Source organism: Coenobita brevimanus, chromosome 55 (genome assembly GCF_032717465.1).
Source record: "Coenobita brevimanus isolate Jiangsu-jjx chromosome 55, ASM3271746v2, whole genome shotgun sequence".
NCBI classification, from domain to species: domain Eukaryota; kingdom Metazoa; phylum Arthropoda; class Malacostraca; order Decapoda; family Coenobitidae; genus Coenobita; species Coenobita brevimanus.
In genome coordinates, this window is record NC_137008.1 from 36,993,332 (window position 1) to 37,011,774 (window position 18,443).

The following is an 18,443-nucleotide window of genomic DNA, read 5'->3' on the forward strand; positions in this document are numbered from 1 at the left end:
TCGACGAATATCATTACGTACCTATAGCCTGATTTTGGGGGTAAGGGTCCCACTACGTCGATTGCCAACAGCTGCCAAGGTTTGCGGGTGGTAATACGGCCCAATGGACCTGCGGTATGGGTGATGTCTTTACCGAGGGCGCATGGGCGGCGGGTTTGGATAAATTCCTTGGCAAGGGCGGAAGGATTTGGCACCCAGTAGGTGTCATTAAAAGACCTGCAGTAGTTTTATCGTGCCCAGGTGAATGCCGTTGTGGGTGTGCAGGCGTTGTAGGGCGTCGAGGGCGGTGTCGGGGGCTAGGAGGATATGCCCTGATGGGGTAAGTAGGTGGTCGCCCTGGCGATACAGTTTCTTGAGAAGGTGCTGGGGGATCCAGGGGGGTCTTTCCTTACGATGCCACTGCTGGAGGAGGTATGGTTCCGGCTGGATGGCGTGGATGGGGAGCCAAGAGAGAGCGTCCGTGTTGGTGTGGAGTTTGCCGGGGTGATACGAGATTTCATAGTTGAACTCCTCCAGGGTTTCGCGCCATCGGATGAGCTGGGCATTGTGGGTGTCAGACTGCTGCAACCACTGGAGGGACTGGTGATCAGTGATGATGGTGACTTGTGTCCCGGGTAGGTATGTCCGGAAGTGCTCAAGTTCCTGGATGATGCCTAGGCACTCTCTCTTGGTGGCGGCATAATTTTTTTCCGCCTGAATGAGGGTATGGCTGGCTCAGGCGATGATATGCTTGCGGCCCTCTTGGACTTGTGTCAGCACAGCTCCGATTGCAATTAGGGAAACGTCTGTATAGAGCCAGAATGGGAGGGCATAATCAGGAAGGCCACGATGGGGGCAGAAACGAGCTTATTCTTAAGTTGTTGGAAGGTGGCCTGTCTCTCGTCCGTTCAGAAGAATGGTTCTCCCTTATGGGTCAGGTCGTGGAGTGGCTTGTCAATGTGGGCAAACCCCTTCACAAAACGGTGGCAGTAGGACGTCAGGCTGAGGAAGGCTTGGATTCCATGAACGTCTTGTGGTGGGGGTATGTCTGCGATGGCACGGAGTTTGTCTGGGTCAGGAGATATGCCAGCCTGGGAGATGATGTGCTTCAAGAATGAGACGGTTCTGGCAACCATGACACACTTGGTGAGCCGGAGTTTGAGGCCTGCCTGTCGGATCCTGGTGAAAACCCAGCAGAGGCACTGCAGGTGGTCGTCCCAAGTCTGGCTTAAGACTATGATGTCATCCAAGTACGCGAGACAGATCTCCCACGTGAGGCAGCTGAGGATGGATTCCATTAACCCGCTCCATCCAGTTGACATATGGGTACATTGCAACATTTTGCATTTGCCAGTCCCGGCGACGTACTGGTACATCGTGCAATTGCAGTGTCCCTAATTTGCACAATTTTCAATTTTCACGCATGATTTTTCGTACGTATACACGGGACACCTTCCTCTATTCCTCTACAAGATGCCAAGCAGGGACAATGCCTTACACTGCATAACCTCCCCCCTCTCCCCCTCACGCCATTGTCTCAGCAATTCACCTGTTACCAGTGACCATGCCAGTAAAGATATTCAGGGCCAGAGTGATTCCCCAATCGATGACAATGTGGAGGACAAAGTTTACATAGCATTAAAAGAAGAAACAGTCAGATATAATGATCAGGTAATATGGCAAAAGGTCAGGTATGGTGATGAGTTAGTAAGTGAAACAATGCTTATAATGCCTATATTACAGTTTGAAAACCAATATACTCTCGTACTACATATAAATTCGTACTAAGTAAATAAATAAATACCGTTTATGAATTGTGTGAAATAGTTACCCTCCCATAGAACTCGTTTTCTTTGGTGCCAGCCTGTTAGAAAACCATCAGGTAAGGAGGTACTCCTACCTGGATCGAGTATTTTAAACCTAGGGTGAGCGATTTCTCTATGAATTTTCGTTGTTTCTCACCAAAAGCAGAGGTTTTAGCCAAAAAAAATTTTTTTGAAAATACCTCGGGACTGGGGGGTGTCAGAGGTGTGAAATGGCTCGGGACGTGACGGGTTAACCTGGAGAAGGTGGCGGGGGCGTTTCAGAGGCCAAAGGGCAAAACATTAAATTCATAATGCTTCCCATTGCTGGTTGAGAAGGCAGTTTTACCTCTGTCCTCCGGGCACACAGGGACCTGCCAATATCCTGACTGGAGGTCGAGGGTAAAGAACCAGGAGGCACCGTATAGGGAATCCAGGTAGCCGTCTATGCGCAGGAGTGGAATGGCACCCTTGGTGGTTACGTCATTAAGCCAGCGGTAATTGATGCAGAACTGCATCATGCCATCCTTTTTCTTCATGAGGATGACAGGGGAGGACCAGGGGCTGGTGGAGGGGGAAACAACTCTGGCTTCAGTCATCTCCTGTACCTGGCGGTCTTCCTCTTCCCGCTGTTTGGGGTTCTTCCGCAGGGATGGCTGTCAGATCGGTGGGCCCGTCGTATGAATCTCGTGAGCCAGGTAGGTGGTGTGTCCAATGTCGGCTGGTCCCGCCGCGAACAGATCCTGGAAATCCAGGAGGCGGCGGCGGAGGGTGTCTGATTGGTGAGCGGAGAGATGATCGGGGATGGGGGGCAGGGGAGCGGGAGGGGTTGGGGACACAGGGCTTGGCTTCCTCCATCTCCCCGATTATGAGCCCTTTAGGGAGGGTGAGGGGCGAGGTTGGCAATCCGGACTGCCGTGTGATGTGGGGGAAGGAAAGTTGGGGGCAGAAGGCAGGGGAAGAGGGTTCCGGGTGGCAGGAGTGGGGAGAACAGGACAGAGGTGCGGGAGGGCCGGTTGAGAGGCACCCAGGCTTCATGGTGGGAGGGAGTGGTGACAGTGGAGGAAATGGTGGTGGGAAAAGAAGGAGGGGGGAGCAGAGTCTTCCGGCCGGGGCCGTGGTGTGCAAATGCAGACGGCCCGAGAGGGGGGGAGTCGGGTGTTTTTCGGAACTGGAGCTGTCTGTTGCTGCAATCAGTGGTGGCTCCTAACTTCTGCAACAGGTCCAACCCCAGGTATCCATCGTAATTGCGGCAGGAAGAGTCGAATTTTATGAACCGATGCTAGGTTGACACCCGTTGATGGATGTCGATGCGCAGGGCCTGTGTTTCCCCACAGATTGGCAGGGGCCCATCCCCTCCATCCACCAGGTGAGTAGCCATTGGGAATAGCGGGCCAAAGTTCGATATGTGATGGGAGAATTAGTGGCTATACAGGCAGGATCTGGCCATTCCCGTATCGACCAGAAGTCTGTCTTTCACCCTGTTGAACTTCATCTTGTGGTAAACTGGGGGGCGATATTTGGGGGAAATGGCCCCCGCCTCCATGGGAAGGTGCGGGGGCGGTCCTAAAAATCCAACTGTCTGGGGCCTTCTTCTTCTTCTTCTTGCTCCAGCTCCTGATCCCCGGGTTCGGTCTCCTCCACAGGTGTGGGTTTGTCCACTGTTACCTCATCCTCTAGAAAGGAAACTGAGTTTGCCTGGGGTGGTGGTTTTTTGTCGTGCAGCTTTTAATTGATCTCTGATGTCGTGCAGTGGGCATCTGGAGCTGCACACGGAGAATTCCCAGGGATTCTCTAGGATGAGGTTGGGGTTCTCCCTGTGGCCGGGGTGCTGGTGGGCGGGGTGTGCCCTCGGCGGGTTGGGTGCTGGGGTGGGGCAGGTATGGGGCATAGAAGACGTGGCTTGACTGGGGGATCCGGAATCTTTGTGGGAAATTTTCTTACCACGTTGATTTGCTGGGGTGCAGGGCGGGAGGTCAGGAGGCGATGTAACAGTTGAACGTCCTTATCTGTGTCTCCAGTCGGGTCATGGATCATAAAGTGCTCTTTGACTATGCTGGGGAGCACTCTCAGAAGAGTATTAAAGATGTGTTGCTCCTAGGTTTCATCATCTGCCTCCGGGTAGGCAGCAGTGACCAGGCGTCTTGCCTGGATTAAAGTATCATTTAAGTTGCCATCAAAAGTTAAACTATCCAATTGAGATAGCGCCACCACTTTACCTGGTTGTGGGGTGATGACTTGGATCACGAGTTTCGTGAAATTCTGCCAGGTGAGCCCCGGGATGATCTTGGGTGCTATATTAGCCCAGTAGTGGGAGTATGACAGCAATTTTCTGCATGTCATCCTCGAAACCGAGATCTAGCAAAGGTTTAATAATTGCCAGGTATGTGTGAACATCATACTGTTTGGGGTCGAACTAAGGTAAGTGCACATGCAGTTTGGTTGCCATTTTTCAGTATTTCCTGATTACCTCTCTCGTATGCCCGGGTCAAGAACCACCACTGTCCACCAGTGTAATGCTAGGTGTTTTAAGGGTCGGCTTCCTGTCCCTTAAACGCCTAGTGTGTAGCTTGGCTCTCTTTCTAGACCAGAGCTTAGACAAATAGGAGAGAGGCAGGACACAAAAACTCAAGGCAACACCCTTACACGTGTATTACTAAGTTGTACAGTGGAACGGGTAGATGTATGGATACAGATACAATGAACAATTAAAACTCTTACGTCTAGATATGGGTTATCAGTATTGCGCAGGATACTGCTCAGGTCAAAATGAACAGTACTTGGGCCAGAGGTTTACGTAATATTAGTTAAAGGAAGTCTGAGTTTTATATATTCGTGGAGTAGCTGGTACTGTTTCACTGTTGGTAAGTGTTACTTTAGCACTGGGGTCTGTGTACAGTTTTAGTATTGGAAGATGTTATCATATGGTAGTTTATTCACAATAATAGACCCGTATCTCACTGCGTGGCCGTGTTCACGGTTGCACTGTCACTTTTACTCACTCCACCACTTTGATATTATCTCTGGTGCATTTCTTACTGACTTCCATTAAGAGGTTAGTTCACTACTCTACCTTCCTGTCACCGAGTCATGGACACTGTGCTATCACTGTCACTCCTTTCTGATCTGGGCATCGTGGCGGTCCGGTATAATGGCGCCGGAGGTGTCACAGCCTCAATACTGACAGGGTTGGGTTCTGCTGGGAGCCTCTGCGTCCAGAGGCCACGGGTTCATGCGCAGGGGCGCCCTCTCTCATCCAGGGTTGCTGGTGGCGAAGGGCCTCGCACTTTCAGGGCCGGGGGCGGGAGTACGACCCTCAGGGCTGGGGCTGAACAACTGCCTGAACTTCTCGCTCAGGCACCTGACGGAGGACAACAATCTCCAGTGTCGGGGTGTGGGGAGATCCCTCCCGGGGGTCCAGGGGATGGTCTGGGGTTCCTGAGGGCTGCAGTCCCCGGTGCTTGGTGGCGCCGTCAAGAAGGGGCTGCGGCACCAGCCTATGTCGGGGTTCGTCAGGTGGGCCCTCTCCAGAGCCAAATGCAGGGAGAAGAGGCCGGGGGAAGTCACGGGGCCTCTCCAGTACTCCTCCAGGCTGGGGACTCCCTCTGAGTCGTGGGTTGGGGAACAGGAGTCAGCTCCTGACGAAGGACCGGCTACTGGCCGTGGCCTTCTACAGTAGGGGCGTGACTACAGGCCGTCGCCAAGGCCTAGCTACTGGCCGTGGCCTGGGGGAGGGAGCAGCTACCATCAGACCCAAGGGCACCATCAGAGCGGCTACAGGCCATTTCTTGATGAAGGCGGGAGCGGCTGCAGGCAGTCTCCCGATTCCCCTCAGAGCGGCTACAGGCCGTCTCCCGATTCCCCTCAGGGCGGCTACAGGCCATCTCCCGATTCCCCTCAGAGCGGCTACAGGCTGTCTCGGGGAGGGCACCTTCAAAGTGGCTACAGGCAGTCTCCTGACGAAGGCAGGAGCGGCTGCAGACTGTCTCCTGATTTCCTCAGAGCGGCTACAGGCCGTCTCCTTCAAGAGGGTTGAGTGGCTACAGGCCGTCTCGAGAAGGGTACCTTCAGACCGGCTACAGGCAGTCTCCTGACGAAGGTGGGAGCGGCAGCAGGCCGTCTCCTTATTTCACTCAGAGCGGCTACAGGCCATCTCCTTCAGGAGGGTTGAGCGGCTACCGGCTGTCTCACCGGTGCTGGCAGGAGCTGGAGAAACAGTTCCACCCTGATGTTGGTTGGGGAAGGCTTGTCTGTAAGGTAGCCTTGTACTCCTGCTATGGTGGCGGCGGGCGAGCTCCGGGTCATAGGGGCGCGCGGCCCGGGTGGACTTATGCCGTTGTCGCCCTGAGTCCCGGTGCGCTGTCGTTACTTCTCCATGGGCTCCTTGTGCTGGTGTTGGGTCGCCCCCTGTGGCACTACACTGCATTTTAATTTCGAAAAGGTATTCACACCACTGAGCTTTATAGTATGGAGAGACTGCACGACAAAAGAGAGGGACGATCTGAAACGAAGAGAGACTTTAGTGCAGGGAGAGATGGTGGTGGGGGGTGTTGTGGCCATCACTCGCTGACCTGCTGATAAGGCGATGCTATGTTATCACCTTCGGCCACGGCTGGTACTGATTTGTTTGTTAATCAAAGAGTATGTGGCCACACACACACACACACACACACACACACACACAAGTGTAGCCACACCCACGAATGTAGGGTAGCACCGCGTGATTAGTGTTTCTGCCGCTAGGGCAGCGCTGGTGTTAGTGACGGCCATGTAACACCACGCCCGATGCCCGCGTTCTTTGTACCGAGTTATTCAGTGGGTTTTTGAAAGCAGCCGATGACTCCAGAGAATATAGTGCCATGGTCTACTGGGCAGCTTACTGATGCAAAAAATGAGCACAGGAATTCATAGAAGAGATATGGCATTACTCTTCACAAGTAAGAAATATATCTTGTTGCTCAGGTCTGTCTTGTGGTGCGCTACGTGAAGGGGGTGAGGAAAATGTTGAGTCCCACGTAGAGACTGAATGAGTCAAAATACTCACTAGGCGTAATTTACAGTCCGAACAAACTATATATTAAAAACCTAACGTGCACGAAATGTAGCAGAAATTAAATAATATAGGGTCACTGAAAGGGCGGATTGCCATCACATGCCATCAATGATATTTTAATTTCCGTTTATGATAAATATAAACTATAATGCTAGGTGTTTTAGGGTCGGCTTCCCGTCCCTCTAACGCCTAGTGTGTTGCTGGGTTCTCTTTCTAGACGGGAGCTTAGACAAATAGGATAGGCAGGACACAAAAACTCAAGGCAACAACCTTACATGTGTATTACTAAATTCTACAGTGGAACGGGTAGATGTCACGAATACAGTGACACTGGGCAATTATAATTCTTAGGCCTAGATATGGGTTACTAGTATCGCACAGGATACTACTCGGGTCAAGGTCGGGTAAGGTGAATAGCACTTAGGGCAGAGGGGTTATGCACTATTATTGCAGGAATTTCCAGTTCTATATATTGGTGGAATTGATGGTACTATTTCACTGTGGGTAATTACTACTTTAACACTAGGGCCTGCGTATGATCTTAGTGTGGTGTGGCGTTATTATTTGGTAGCGTGTTCACTGTGATAGACCCCTATTTCACTGTCTTGCCGTGTTCACTGTTTCACTGTCACCTTACTTATTCCACCACTCTTTTATATTGTCACTAATGCTTTTTGCACCGACTTCCTTTATACTGTTATTGCACTGTTCTGCATTTACTTCACTATGTCATGGACACTATACTTTCACTGTCACTCCTTTCGGTTCTGGGTGTCGTGGCTGTCAGGTACAAGGGCGGCAGAGGTGACTCAGCCTCACTATTGGTGGGGCTGGGTTCTGCCGGGGGCCTCTGTGTTGAGGGGCCACGTGATCACGTGTAGGGGCGTCCTCTCTCGTCCGGGGCTGCTGGTGGCGAAGGGTCCAGCGCTTTTGGGGCTTGGGACGGGAGTCTGGCCCTCGGGGCTGGGGCCAAATAGCTGCCTGAACTTCTCGCTCAGGTGCCTGACGGAGGACAAAGATCTCTGGTGTCTGGGTGTAGGGAGGTCCCGCTCGGGGGTCCTGGGGGCAGTCTGGAGGTCCCAAGGGCTGCGGTCCCTGGTGTTCGGAGACGCCGTCAGGAGGGGGCTGCTGTGTCGGCCTACGTTGGGGTCCGTCAGGCGAGTCCTCTCAGGATCTGGCTGCAGGGAGAAGAGCCCAGTGGTAGTCACGGGGCCTCTCCAGTACTCCTCCAGGCTGGGGGCTCCCTGTGGGTTGTAGGTTGGTGAACATGAGTCAGCACCTGATGGAGGAGCGGCTACCGACCGTCTCCTGCCATAGGGCCCGGCTACTGGCTGTGGCCTTATGGGGACGTGGCTGCAGGCCATCGCTAAGGCCCGGCTACTGGCCATGGCCTGGGGGAGGGAGCGGCTACATGCCGACTGAGGGGCACCTTCAGAGTGGCTACAGGCCGTCTCCTGACGAAGGCGGGAGCAGCTACCAGCCGTCTCCTGGTTCCCTCTGGAGTGGCTGCAGGCCGTCTCCTGTAGGAGGGTCGAGTGGCTACAGGCTGTCTCGTTAGGGGCACCTTCAGAGTGGCTACCAGCTGTCTCCTGAAAAAGGCGGGAGTGGCTACAGGCCGTCTCGTTAGGGGCACCTTCAGAGCGGTTTCTGGCTGTCACCTGATGAAGGTGCGAGTGGCTACATGCCGTCTCCTGTTTTCCTCCAGAGTGGCTGCAGGCTGTCTCCTGTAGGAGGGTTGAGCGGCTACCGGCCGTCTCAGGGGTGCTGACTGGAGCTGGAGTAACAGCTCCACCCCGTGATTGTTGGTGGTCAGCTCACCCAGAAGGTAGTCTCATTTTCCTGCTATTGTGGCGACGGGCGAGCTCCAGGCCATAGGGGCCCGCAGCCCTGGCGGACTTATGTCCTTGTCACCCAGAGTCCAGGCACGCTGTATATGCTCCTTGGTGGGCTCCTTCTGGGGATGTTAGGTTGCCCTCTGTGGCATTATACTGCATTTTACTACCATCTGTTGGGAAAAAGTCGCATCCCTGTGACTGGAGTTTTTTTTTTTTTATGCGAGGAAGAAGGAACCAAAGGCCATGAGCCCACAGTAACAGTTCCCTCCAAGAGAAAAACAAAATACAACAGACAGCCAAATTCAAGATCCGATCATTTTGAGATGCATGGACACACTGCGTTTGAAAGACTGGAGATCAAAGGCAGCAGGAAATACAGACAGAGGGAGACCATTCCAGAGCTGACCTGTTGCATAAATGAAAGACTGGGAGTAACAGTTGACTCTTGCATTAGAGAGTTGGACAGAAAAGGGATGAGAGTTTGCTGCCAGACGGGTGCTATGCACCTGTCGTAGAGGTGGAGGAATGCAAGCAGACAGTTCAGAGGAGCAGTGACCATTAAAGTAGCGACAGAAAAGAGATAAAGATGCAACAGTGCGGTGAAGAGATAGAGTTTGAAGGGAGTCAGTAAGAGGAGGAGAGTTAATGAGACGAAAAGCCTTCGACTCCACCCTATTGAGAAGAGCTGTATGTTGGGAGCCTCCCCACACATGAGAGTTGTACTCCACACAGGGGCGGATAAAACCCCTGTATAGAGTCAACAATTGTGCAGGGGTAAAGAAAGAGCGAAGTCGGCTTAGCACACCCAATCTCTTGGAAGCAGATTTTACAAGAGATGTAATATGATCTTTCCAAGATAAGTCCCGAGTAAATGAAACCCCAAGCATGTTCAAGGATGATACAGGATTAAGCTGAATATTATTAAACATTAGTGGGTATACCTGTGGAAGATTTTGTTGGGTTGATAGGTGTAAGAACTGAGTCTTAGATGCATTAAAAACAACCATATTATTTTTACCCCAGTCAGAGATACGAGCCAAGTCAGACATTAGGTGTGCCATAGCCTCATCCCTTGTCTGTAGAAGTAACTGTTGAGATGGGCGTTGCGGGATCTGAATGGGAAGGTGAAGGGTGGAGTCATCAGCGTATGAGTGGATAGGGTTAGATGTACAGCTTAGAAGATCATTGATGAATAAAAGGAAGAGTTGGTGATAGGACAGAGCCCTGAGGAACACCACTGTTGATAGATCTAGGAGAAGAATGATGGCCGTCTACAACAGCGGCTATAGAACGACCAGAAAGGAAACTAGCGATGAAGGCACAGATAGAAGGATAGAAACCGTAGAAGGGCAGTTTGGAAATTAAAGATTTATGCCAGACTCGATCGAAAGCCTTTGAGATGTCAAGTGCAATGGCAAAGCTTTCGCCAAAGTCCCGAAAGGAGGATGACCAGGAGTCTGAAAGGTAGATGAGAAGATCGCCAGTGGAGAATCCATGACGGAACCCGTACTGACGATCGGAAAGAAGGTTGTGATAGGAAAGATGCCTTAAAATTTTTCTATCGAGAATTGACTCGAAAACTTTTGAAATACAGGACGTTAAAGCAATTGGACGATAGTTGGAGGGTTGGGAGTGGTCACCCTTCTTTGGGACTGACTGAATGAGAGCAAACTTCCAGCAAGAAGGAAAGGTACAAGTTGACAGACAAAAGCAAAAAGAGTTTGCCTAGGCAGGGTGTAAGCGCAGAAGCACAGTTCTTGAGAACAACAGGAGGGACCCCATCAGGCCCATATGCCTTGTTAGTACTGAGGGCAGTGAAGGCAGAAAATACATCAACTGAAGAAATTTTAATGTCAGCCATGAGGAAGTCAGAGGGGGGAAGTGATGGAGGAACAGCACCGGAATCGTCTAAGGTGGAATTGGAGGAGAAAGTCTGTGCGAAGAGATCTACTTTATCAGTAGAAGAAATAGCTTCAGAACCATCAGAGTAGAAAAGAGGAGGGAAGGATGATGAGGTGAAGTTGTTAGAAAGATTTTTGGCAAGGTGCCAGAAGGAGCGGGAAGAATTCGAGATGGAGAGTCGAGAGCATTTAGTTTGGATGAAATTATTTTTAGTAGAGCGAAGAACAGATTTAGCACGATTCCGGGCAGAAACGTAAAGATGATGTGATTCAGGGGTGGGTTGGCTCCGGTACCTTTTGTAGGCCCTCTCCTTGTTGCGGACAGCATTAGAACAAGTGTGATTAAACCAAGGCTTTCTTTCGTTAGTCAAAGGATATGAGAAAGGAATGTATGCTTCCATGCCCGAGAGAATAACCTCCGTAATGCTCAAGGCACACTCAGCTGGCTCCCGGCCATGGAAGCAATAATCATTCCAGGGAAAATCAGAGAAGTACTGCCTGAGGGCCTCCCAGTCCGCAGCTCCAAAATGCCACAGAAGACGTTTCCCTGGAGGGTCCACAGGCCGTACCGGAGTAATAGGACGGGTTAAGGTAATAAGGTTGTGATCGGAGGAGCCCAACAGAGAGAAAAGATTAACAGAGTAAGCAGAAGGATTAGTTGTGAGGAAGAGGTCAAGTATGTTGGAACTCTCTCCAAGGCGGTCAGGGATACGGGTAGGGTGCTGTACAAGCTGCTCTAGGTCATTAAGGATAGAAAAGATGTAGGCTTGTTCACCAGGTGGATCCGTGAAAGGAGAGGAGAGCTAAAGGTGGTGGTGAACATTGAAATCTCCTAGAATGGAGATTTCAGAGAAAGGAGAAATGGATAGAATGTGTTCCATCGTTGAAGTAAGATAGTCGAAGAATTTTTGATAGTCAGTAGAATTAGGGGATAAGTAAACAGCACAGATATATTTAGTCAGAGAATGACAGGAAAGCCGAAGCCAGAGTGTAGAGAATTCATAAGAATCGAGTTCAGGAACACGAGAGCAAGACGAGTCGTTGCATATATATATACACAACAGCCACCTTTGGCTTTGAAATGAGTATAGAGAAAGTATGAGGATACAGAAAAGAGTTTGCTGTCAGTTGCCTCAGACAGCCGAGTCTCCGTTAGAAAAAGAAGGCGAGGTTTAGAGGAGGAAAGGTGGTGCTCAACAGAGCGAAAGTTAGAGGAAAGGCCGCGAATGTTGCAGAAATGAAGAAGAAGATAATCAGACAGTGGTTCCAGGCACCTCAAGTCATCACCGGGAGAGGGGCGGATGGTGGGGGCATTTATGGTCCCCCCCCCCTTGGGGACTGCGAGGCTTGGTGAAGAGACATCATTTTTGTTGAATTTTGAATAGGAAGTGTAGTGTGTACTGTGCATGTAGTTTGGTGTAGATAGTTAGAGAAATTTGTACTGGAGAGCATGCTGGCCTACTCTCTGTGTAACTGAGACACTGAAAAAGTTCAGCAAAGGGGGATGGTCAGGAACTAGTCCTGAGGGCTGATGAAACAGGAGCTCCAGCACTCCCTGTCATCAGCTTTCCATCCACCTCAGGAGTACTGCCCTGCTCGACTGGTGCTACAGTCTACTCCTCTGAGGTGGTAAATTTTGATGTCGTAGGTGTGGTAGACTGGCTGTAGGTGTTCGAGGAGGGCATGCCAAGCTATGGTGGCAGAGTTTTCGTCTAACTGCTTGTCACAGGTGATGAAGAGGATGGATGGGTCGTTGGAGGAGCGGAGGTGATGGAGTCCACGGACTCGTTGTTTTTGTTAGACGGGCATTGTACATATGGCTCGGTGAATCCTCATGGCGGTAGGTGTTGTCTTCTGTGCAGGCTGTGCCGAATGCTGGAGATGGATGGTGAGTGTGGGGTTTTATGCCGGGGTAATGCAGCGCAGCGTCTCTGGGGAGTGTAGGTGGCTGGGATTTGGGCCTGGTGTATCATGAGTGCGAGATGATTTAGGGCAGGGGTAGGAGTGTGATTTTGCACCAGGGTGGGTGGGGTGGGAGAGTGGGTGTAATGGGCGGGTGGGCGGTAGAGGCGGCTGGAGCGTGTAATGGTTGTTTTAAGGGTGGGTGTGGGCAGTGATGTGGGTGTTTTGTGTCAGCACTTGTGTGAGGTGCACGGGGCGTGCGAGGGCAGCTGTGGAGTGGTAGGAGTGTGGACGGCACGGCGCATGGAGTGGAGTGTGGGCTTAGGGGGTGGTGGTGTAGTGGGTGCATGGGTGGCGCAGGTGGAGTCAGGGGTGGGGGAGAGGGTAGGCGGGGTTGAAGGGGCGTGTGCGGGCAGCTGCGTGGAGATTCGGGGGCAGTGGTGGGTGATGGCTGGGGTGGAGGTGTGGTGGGGTGCTGGGCGTGGGGGATGGGGCGGAGGGTGGTGAGGGGATGGGGCGGAGGGTGGTGAGGGGATGGGGCGGAGGGTGGTGAGGGGATGGGGCGGAGGGTGGTGAGGGGATGGGGCGGAGGGTGGTGAGGGGATGGGGCGGAGGGTGGTGAGGGGATGGGGCGGAGGGTGGTGAGGGGATGGGGCGGAGGGTGGTGAGGGGATGGGGCGGAGGGTGGTGAGGGGATGGGGCGGAGGGTGGTGAGGGGATGGGGCGGAGGGTGGTGAGGGGATGGGGCGGAGGGTGGTGAGGGGATGGGGCGGAGGGTGGTGAGGTGATGGGGCGGAGGGTGGTGAGGAGGTGGGGCGGAGGGTGGTGAGGAGGTGGGGCGGAGGGTGGTGAGGAGGTGGGGCGGAGGGTGGTGAGGAGGTGGGGCGGAGGGTGGTGAGGAGGTGGGGCGGAGGGTGGTGAGGAGGTGGGGCGGAGGGTGGTGAGGGGATGGGGCGGAGGGTGGTGAGGGGATGGGGCGGAGGGTGGTGAGGGGATGGGGCGGAGGGTGGTGAGGGGATGGGGTGGAGGGTGGTGAGGGGATGGGGCGGAGGGTGGTGAGGGGGTGGGGCGGAGGGTGGTGAGGAGGTGGGGCGGAGGGTGGTGAGGAGGTGGGGGAGAGGCGAGGAGGTGGGGGAGAGGCGAGGAGGTGGGGGAGAGGCGAGGAGGTGGGGGAGAGGCGAGGAGGTGGGGGAGAGGCGAGGAGGTGGGGGAGAGGCGAGGAGTTGGTGACGTCAGCGAGTTGTCAGGTTAGGTGTGAGGCGGCGGGGGAGGGGGAGGGAGAGAGAGAGAGAGGGTGAGGGGGAGATGTAGCTTTCATAGGAGGTAGAGGGAAGCGGCACAGGGGTAGTGGATGGGGTGGGACGCGGGGCTGGGGCATGGGAGGCAGGAGTGTGAAAAGGGCGTACATGACATTGTCTGAGAGTGCGGAAAGTGCCGTGATATTCGACTGTCACCTGGTAGGGGTTAGGGACGCAGATGATGGGATGGGGTCCTGTGAAGCACAGCGCAAGTTTGTGGGGGGTGGGGAACTATGCTATCATAACAGTGTCGCCCGGCTTGTAGGGGTTGGAGGCGGTGTCAGGGCAGAGGTCCAGGTTGTTTTGGAGGTGGGTTAGCTGTTGTTTGAGATGGTGTAGTGGGTCTGATGTGGGAGTAGAAGTGGGGGGTTGTAAGTGTTGCCGAAGGGGCAGGAGGAGGCATGTTTCTCTAAACACTAGTTTGTATGGCGAAATTCCGTCCTCTCAGGGGCAGGAGTTGATGCCCCATTGCACAATTTTTACATGGGCAGGCCAGTCGTCATCTTTGGCGGCTTCTATCCGGGTGCAGAGTTGATTCATCGGCGTATGATGGCTTCGCTTGCATAAGGCATTTCCTTGGGGCCAGTAAGGGGACGAGTGGGAGATGTTATAGCCAAATATGTGGGCCAGCTCCTCCCAGATCTTACTGGTGAACTCTGGTGCATCATCTGACTGGATTGCTTGTGGGATACCGAAGTATAGGAATACATGCCGAATCAGGGCGTCAGCCACTGCGACAGCGTGGTGTTCTTTCGCTGGGCAGGCTATGACGAATTTGGAGTACCTATCAACGAATGTGATTACGTACCTATGGCCTGAATACGGGGGTCAGTGTCCCACTGTGTCGATCGCCAATAACTGCCAAGGTTTGTGGGAGGTAATACGACCTGATGGACCGGCGGTACGGGTGATGTCCTTACCGAGGGCGCACGCTCAGCAATATTGGATAATCTCCTTGGTAAGAGTGGAGGGATTGGGCGCCCAGTAGGTGTCGTTAAAGACCTGCAGGAGTTTTTTTGTGCCCAGGTGAATGCCGTTGTGAATGTGCAGGCGTCGGAGGGTGTCGAGGGCTAGGATGATATGCCCGGACGGGGTAAGTAGGTGGTCACCCTGGTGATACAGTTTTTTGAAGAGGTGCTGGGGAATCCAGTGGGGTCATTCCTTACAATGCCACTGCTGGAGGAGATAGAGTTCCGGCTGGGCGGCGTTGATGGGAAGCCAAAAGAGAGCGTCTGTGTTGGTGTGGAGTTTGCCTGGGCGGTATGAGATTTCATAGTTGAACTCCTCCACGGTTTCGTGCCATCAGATGAGCTGGGCATTGTGGGTGTCAGACTGCCACAGCCACTGGAGGGACTGGTGATCAGTGATGATAGTAACTTGAGTCCCCAAAAGGTATGCCTGGAAGTGCTCAAGTGCCCAGATGATGCCCAGGCACTCCCTTTTGGTGGCGGCATAATTCTTTTCCACCTGATTGAGGGTAGGGCTGGTGCAGGCAATGATGTGCTCATAACCCTCTTGGACTTGTGCCAGCACCGCACTGATCGCAGTTTGGGAAACGTGCATGTAGAGCCAGAATGGGAGGGCATAGTCGGGAAAGGCCATGACGAGCTTATCCTTAAGTTGTTGGAAGGCGGCTAGACTCTCGTCCATCCAGATGAACGGTTCTCCCTTACGGGTCAGGTCGTGGAGTGGCTTGGCAATGTGGGTGAATCCCTTCACAAAATGGCGGTAATAGGACGTCAGGCCAAGGAAGGCTTGAATCCCATAAACGTCTTGTGGTGGGGGGTATGTCCGCGATGGCACGGAGCTTGTCCGGGTCGGGAGATAGGCCAGCCTGGGAGATGACATGTCCCAGGAATGAGACAGTTCTGGTGGCCAGGACGCACTTAGAGGGCCGGAGTTTGAGGCCTGCCTGTCAGATTCTGGTGAAAACCCGGTGGAGGCACTACAGGTGGTCGGCCCAGGTCTGGCTGAAAACGATGACGTCATCCAAGTAAGCAAGACAGATCTCCCATGTGAGGCCACTGAGGATGGATTCCATTAGTCTGGAGAAGGTGGTGGAGGCATTACAGAGGCCGGAGGGTAAAACATTAAATTCATAATGTTTCCGTTGCTGGTCGAGAAAGCGGTTTTGCCTCTGTCCTCCGGATGCACCGGGACCTGCTAATACCCTGACTGGACGTCAAGGGTGGAGAACCAAGAGGTGCCGTGTAGGGAATCTAGGGAGTTGTCTATGCATGGGAGTGGAGTAGCATCGTTGGTGGTCATGTCGTTAAGGCGGTGGTAATCGACGCAGAACCACGTCGTGCCATCCTTTTTCTTCACAAGGACAACGGGTGAGAACCAGGGGCTGGTGGAGGGGGAGACGACTCCGGCTTCAATCATCTTGTGTACCTGGTGGTCTTCCTCTTCCCGCTGTTTGGGGTTCTTCTGCAGGGATGGCTGTCGGGTTGGTGGGCCTGTCATGTGAATCTCGTGGGCCAGGTAGGTGGTGTGTCCAATATCGGCGGGTCCCACCGTGAACAGATCCTGGAAATCCAGGAGGCGGCGGTGGAGGGTGTCTGATTGGCGAGCGGACAGATGGTCGGGGATGGGGCGCAGAGGGGACGCAGGGCTCGACTTCCTCCATCTCTCCAATTATGAGCCCTTTAGGGAGGGTGAGGAGCGAGGGGGCAAGGTTGGCAATCCGGACTGCCATGTGATGAGGGGGAAGGAAGGCTGGGGGCGGGAGGCAGGCAGAGAGGGTTCCGGGTGGCAGGAATGGGGAGAAAAGGACGGAAGTACCTAAGGGCCGGTTGACGGGCACCCAGACTTCGTGGTGGGGGGGGGAATGATAACAGGAGAGGAAATAGTGACAGGGAAAGAGGGGAAGTAGGGGGGAGGTAAAGAGGGGGGAGAGGAGAGGGGAGGCATAGAGTCTTCCGGCTGGGGCCGTGGCGTGCAGGTGCAGACGGCCCGAGTGGGAGGGGGGGGGGGTCGGGTGATTTCCGGAACTGGAGCTGGCTCTTGCGGCAGTCAATGGTGGCTCCTAACTTCTGCAACAGGTCTAACCCCAGATATCCATCATAATTGCGCAGGATGAGTCAAATACGCTGAACTTGTGCTGTGTCGACGCCTGCTGATGGGTGTAGACACGCAGGGTCTGTGTTTCCCCATGAATTGGCAGGGGGCCATCCCCCGTGTCCACAAGGTGAGTAGCAGTTGGGAATGGCGGGCCGAAGGTCAATTTGTGACGGGAGAAGTAGTGGCTATACAGGCAGGATCTGACCACTCCCGTGTCAACCAGAAGTCTGGCTTTCACCCCGTTCAGCTTCATCTTCTGGTAAACTGGGGGGCGGTATTTAGGTGAAGTGGCCCCCATCACCGTGGGAAGGAGCGGGGACGGTCCTAACAAATCCAACTGCCGGGGGCCTCCTCGTTCTTCCTCCGGCTCCCGTTCCCCAGGTTCAGTCTCCTTCGCAGGTACAGGTTCGTCCTCTGGTTCCTCGTTCTCTAGAGAAGAAACTTTACATTGGCCTGCGGTGGTGGTTTTCCGTCTGGCAGCTTTTTTTTTTTTTTTAAATAAATAACAACGGAGGAAGGAAAAACAAATGAGTAAAAAAAATAATCCATACACCAGATTACTGGTGTCCTCTGTTCATAAAATATCTGTAACAGTTAGACTTGAACAGTTGTGGGTTGAAATTTGGAGGAAAACAACTCTGGGGAAGCGAGTTCCAGAGAGATGCAGTTCGGGGAATGAAAGAATTCTGATAGGCAGAAGTTCTGCAATATGGCCGAGTGACATTCCAGTCATGAGCGCTACCAGATGCCCGTGTAGCACGAGGGAAAGCATGGAGAGGTGGCACCATGGACACAACTTCGTCTGAGCATTTGCCAAAAAAAATCTGTGAAATAATGCAAGGGAGGCAACATTCCTTCTTACTTGCAGGGGAGGTAGTTTATATGTAATGGCAGGGTTGTTAATGATTCTAACAGCTTTATTCTGAATTTTGTCTAGTTGTCTTAATGCAACTTCTCCACAACCATTCCACAAGGGTGAGCAATATTCAAGCCGAGAGCGCACATGACTCTTATACAGCAGGGAACGGTCCCATACTCTGTCGAAAGCTTTAGAGATATCAAGAGCTACTGCATTAGTTTCTCCAAAAAGATCAATTGATTGATGGATGGTATGAGTCAAGAGATTGAGCATGTCAATGGTAGATCTTTCGTGGCAAAAACCATATTGTCTATCACTAATTAAGTTGTTGGATTCAAGATGTTTAACAATGTGCTTATTAATTAAAGTTTCAAATACCTTACCAAGAGAAGATGTGACAGCTATTGGTCTGAAATTGGAGGGGTCAGACGAACTTCCTTTCTTCGGGATTGGGTGGATATTGGCTTCTTTCCATGAATTTGGGAATAAAGAAGTATGTATGCATAGTCTGAATAACTTTACTAGGACAGAGGCAAGTTCAATTGGTTCCTGATATCGTGCAGTGGGCACCTGGAGCTGCAAGCAGAGAACTCCCAGAGATTCACCAGGATGAGGTTGGGGTTCTCCCTCTGACTGGGGCGCCGGTGGGTGGGGTGAGCCCTAGGCAGGCTGGGTGCTGGGGTGGGGCTGGTGCGGGGCATAGGCGGACGTGGCTTGACTGGGAATATTAATGGGAAACTTTTTTACCACG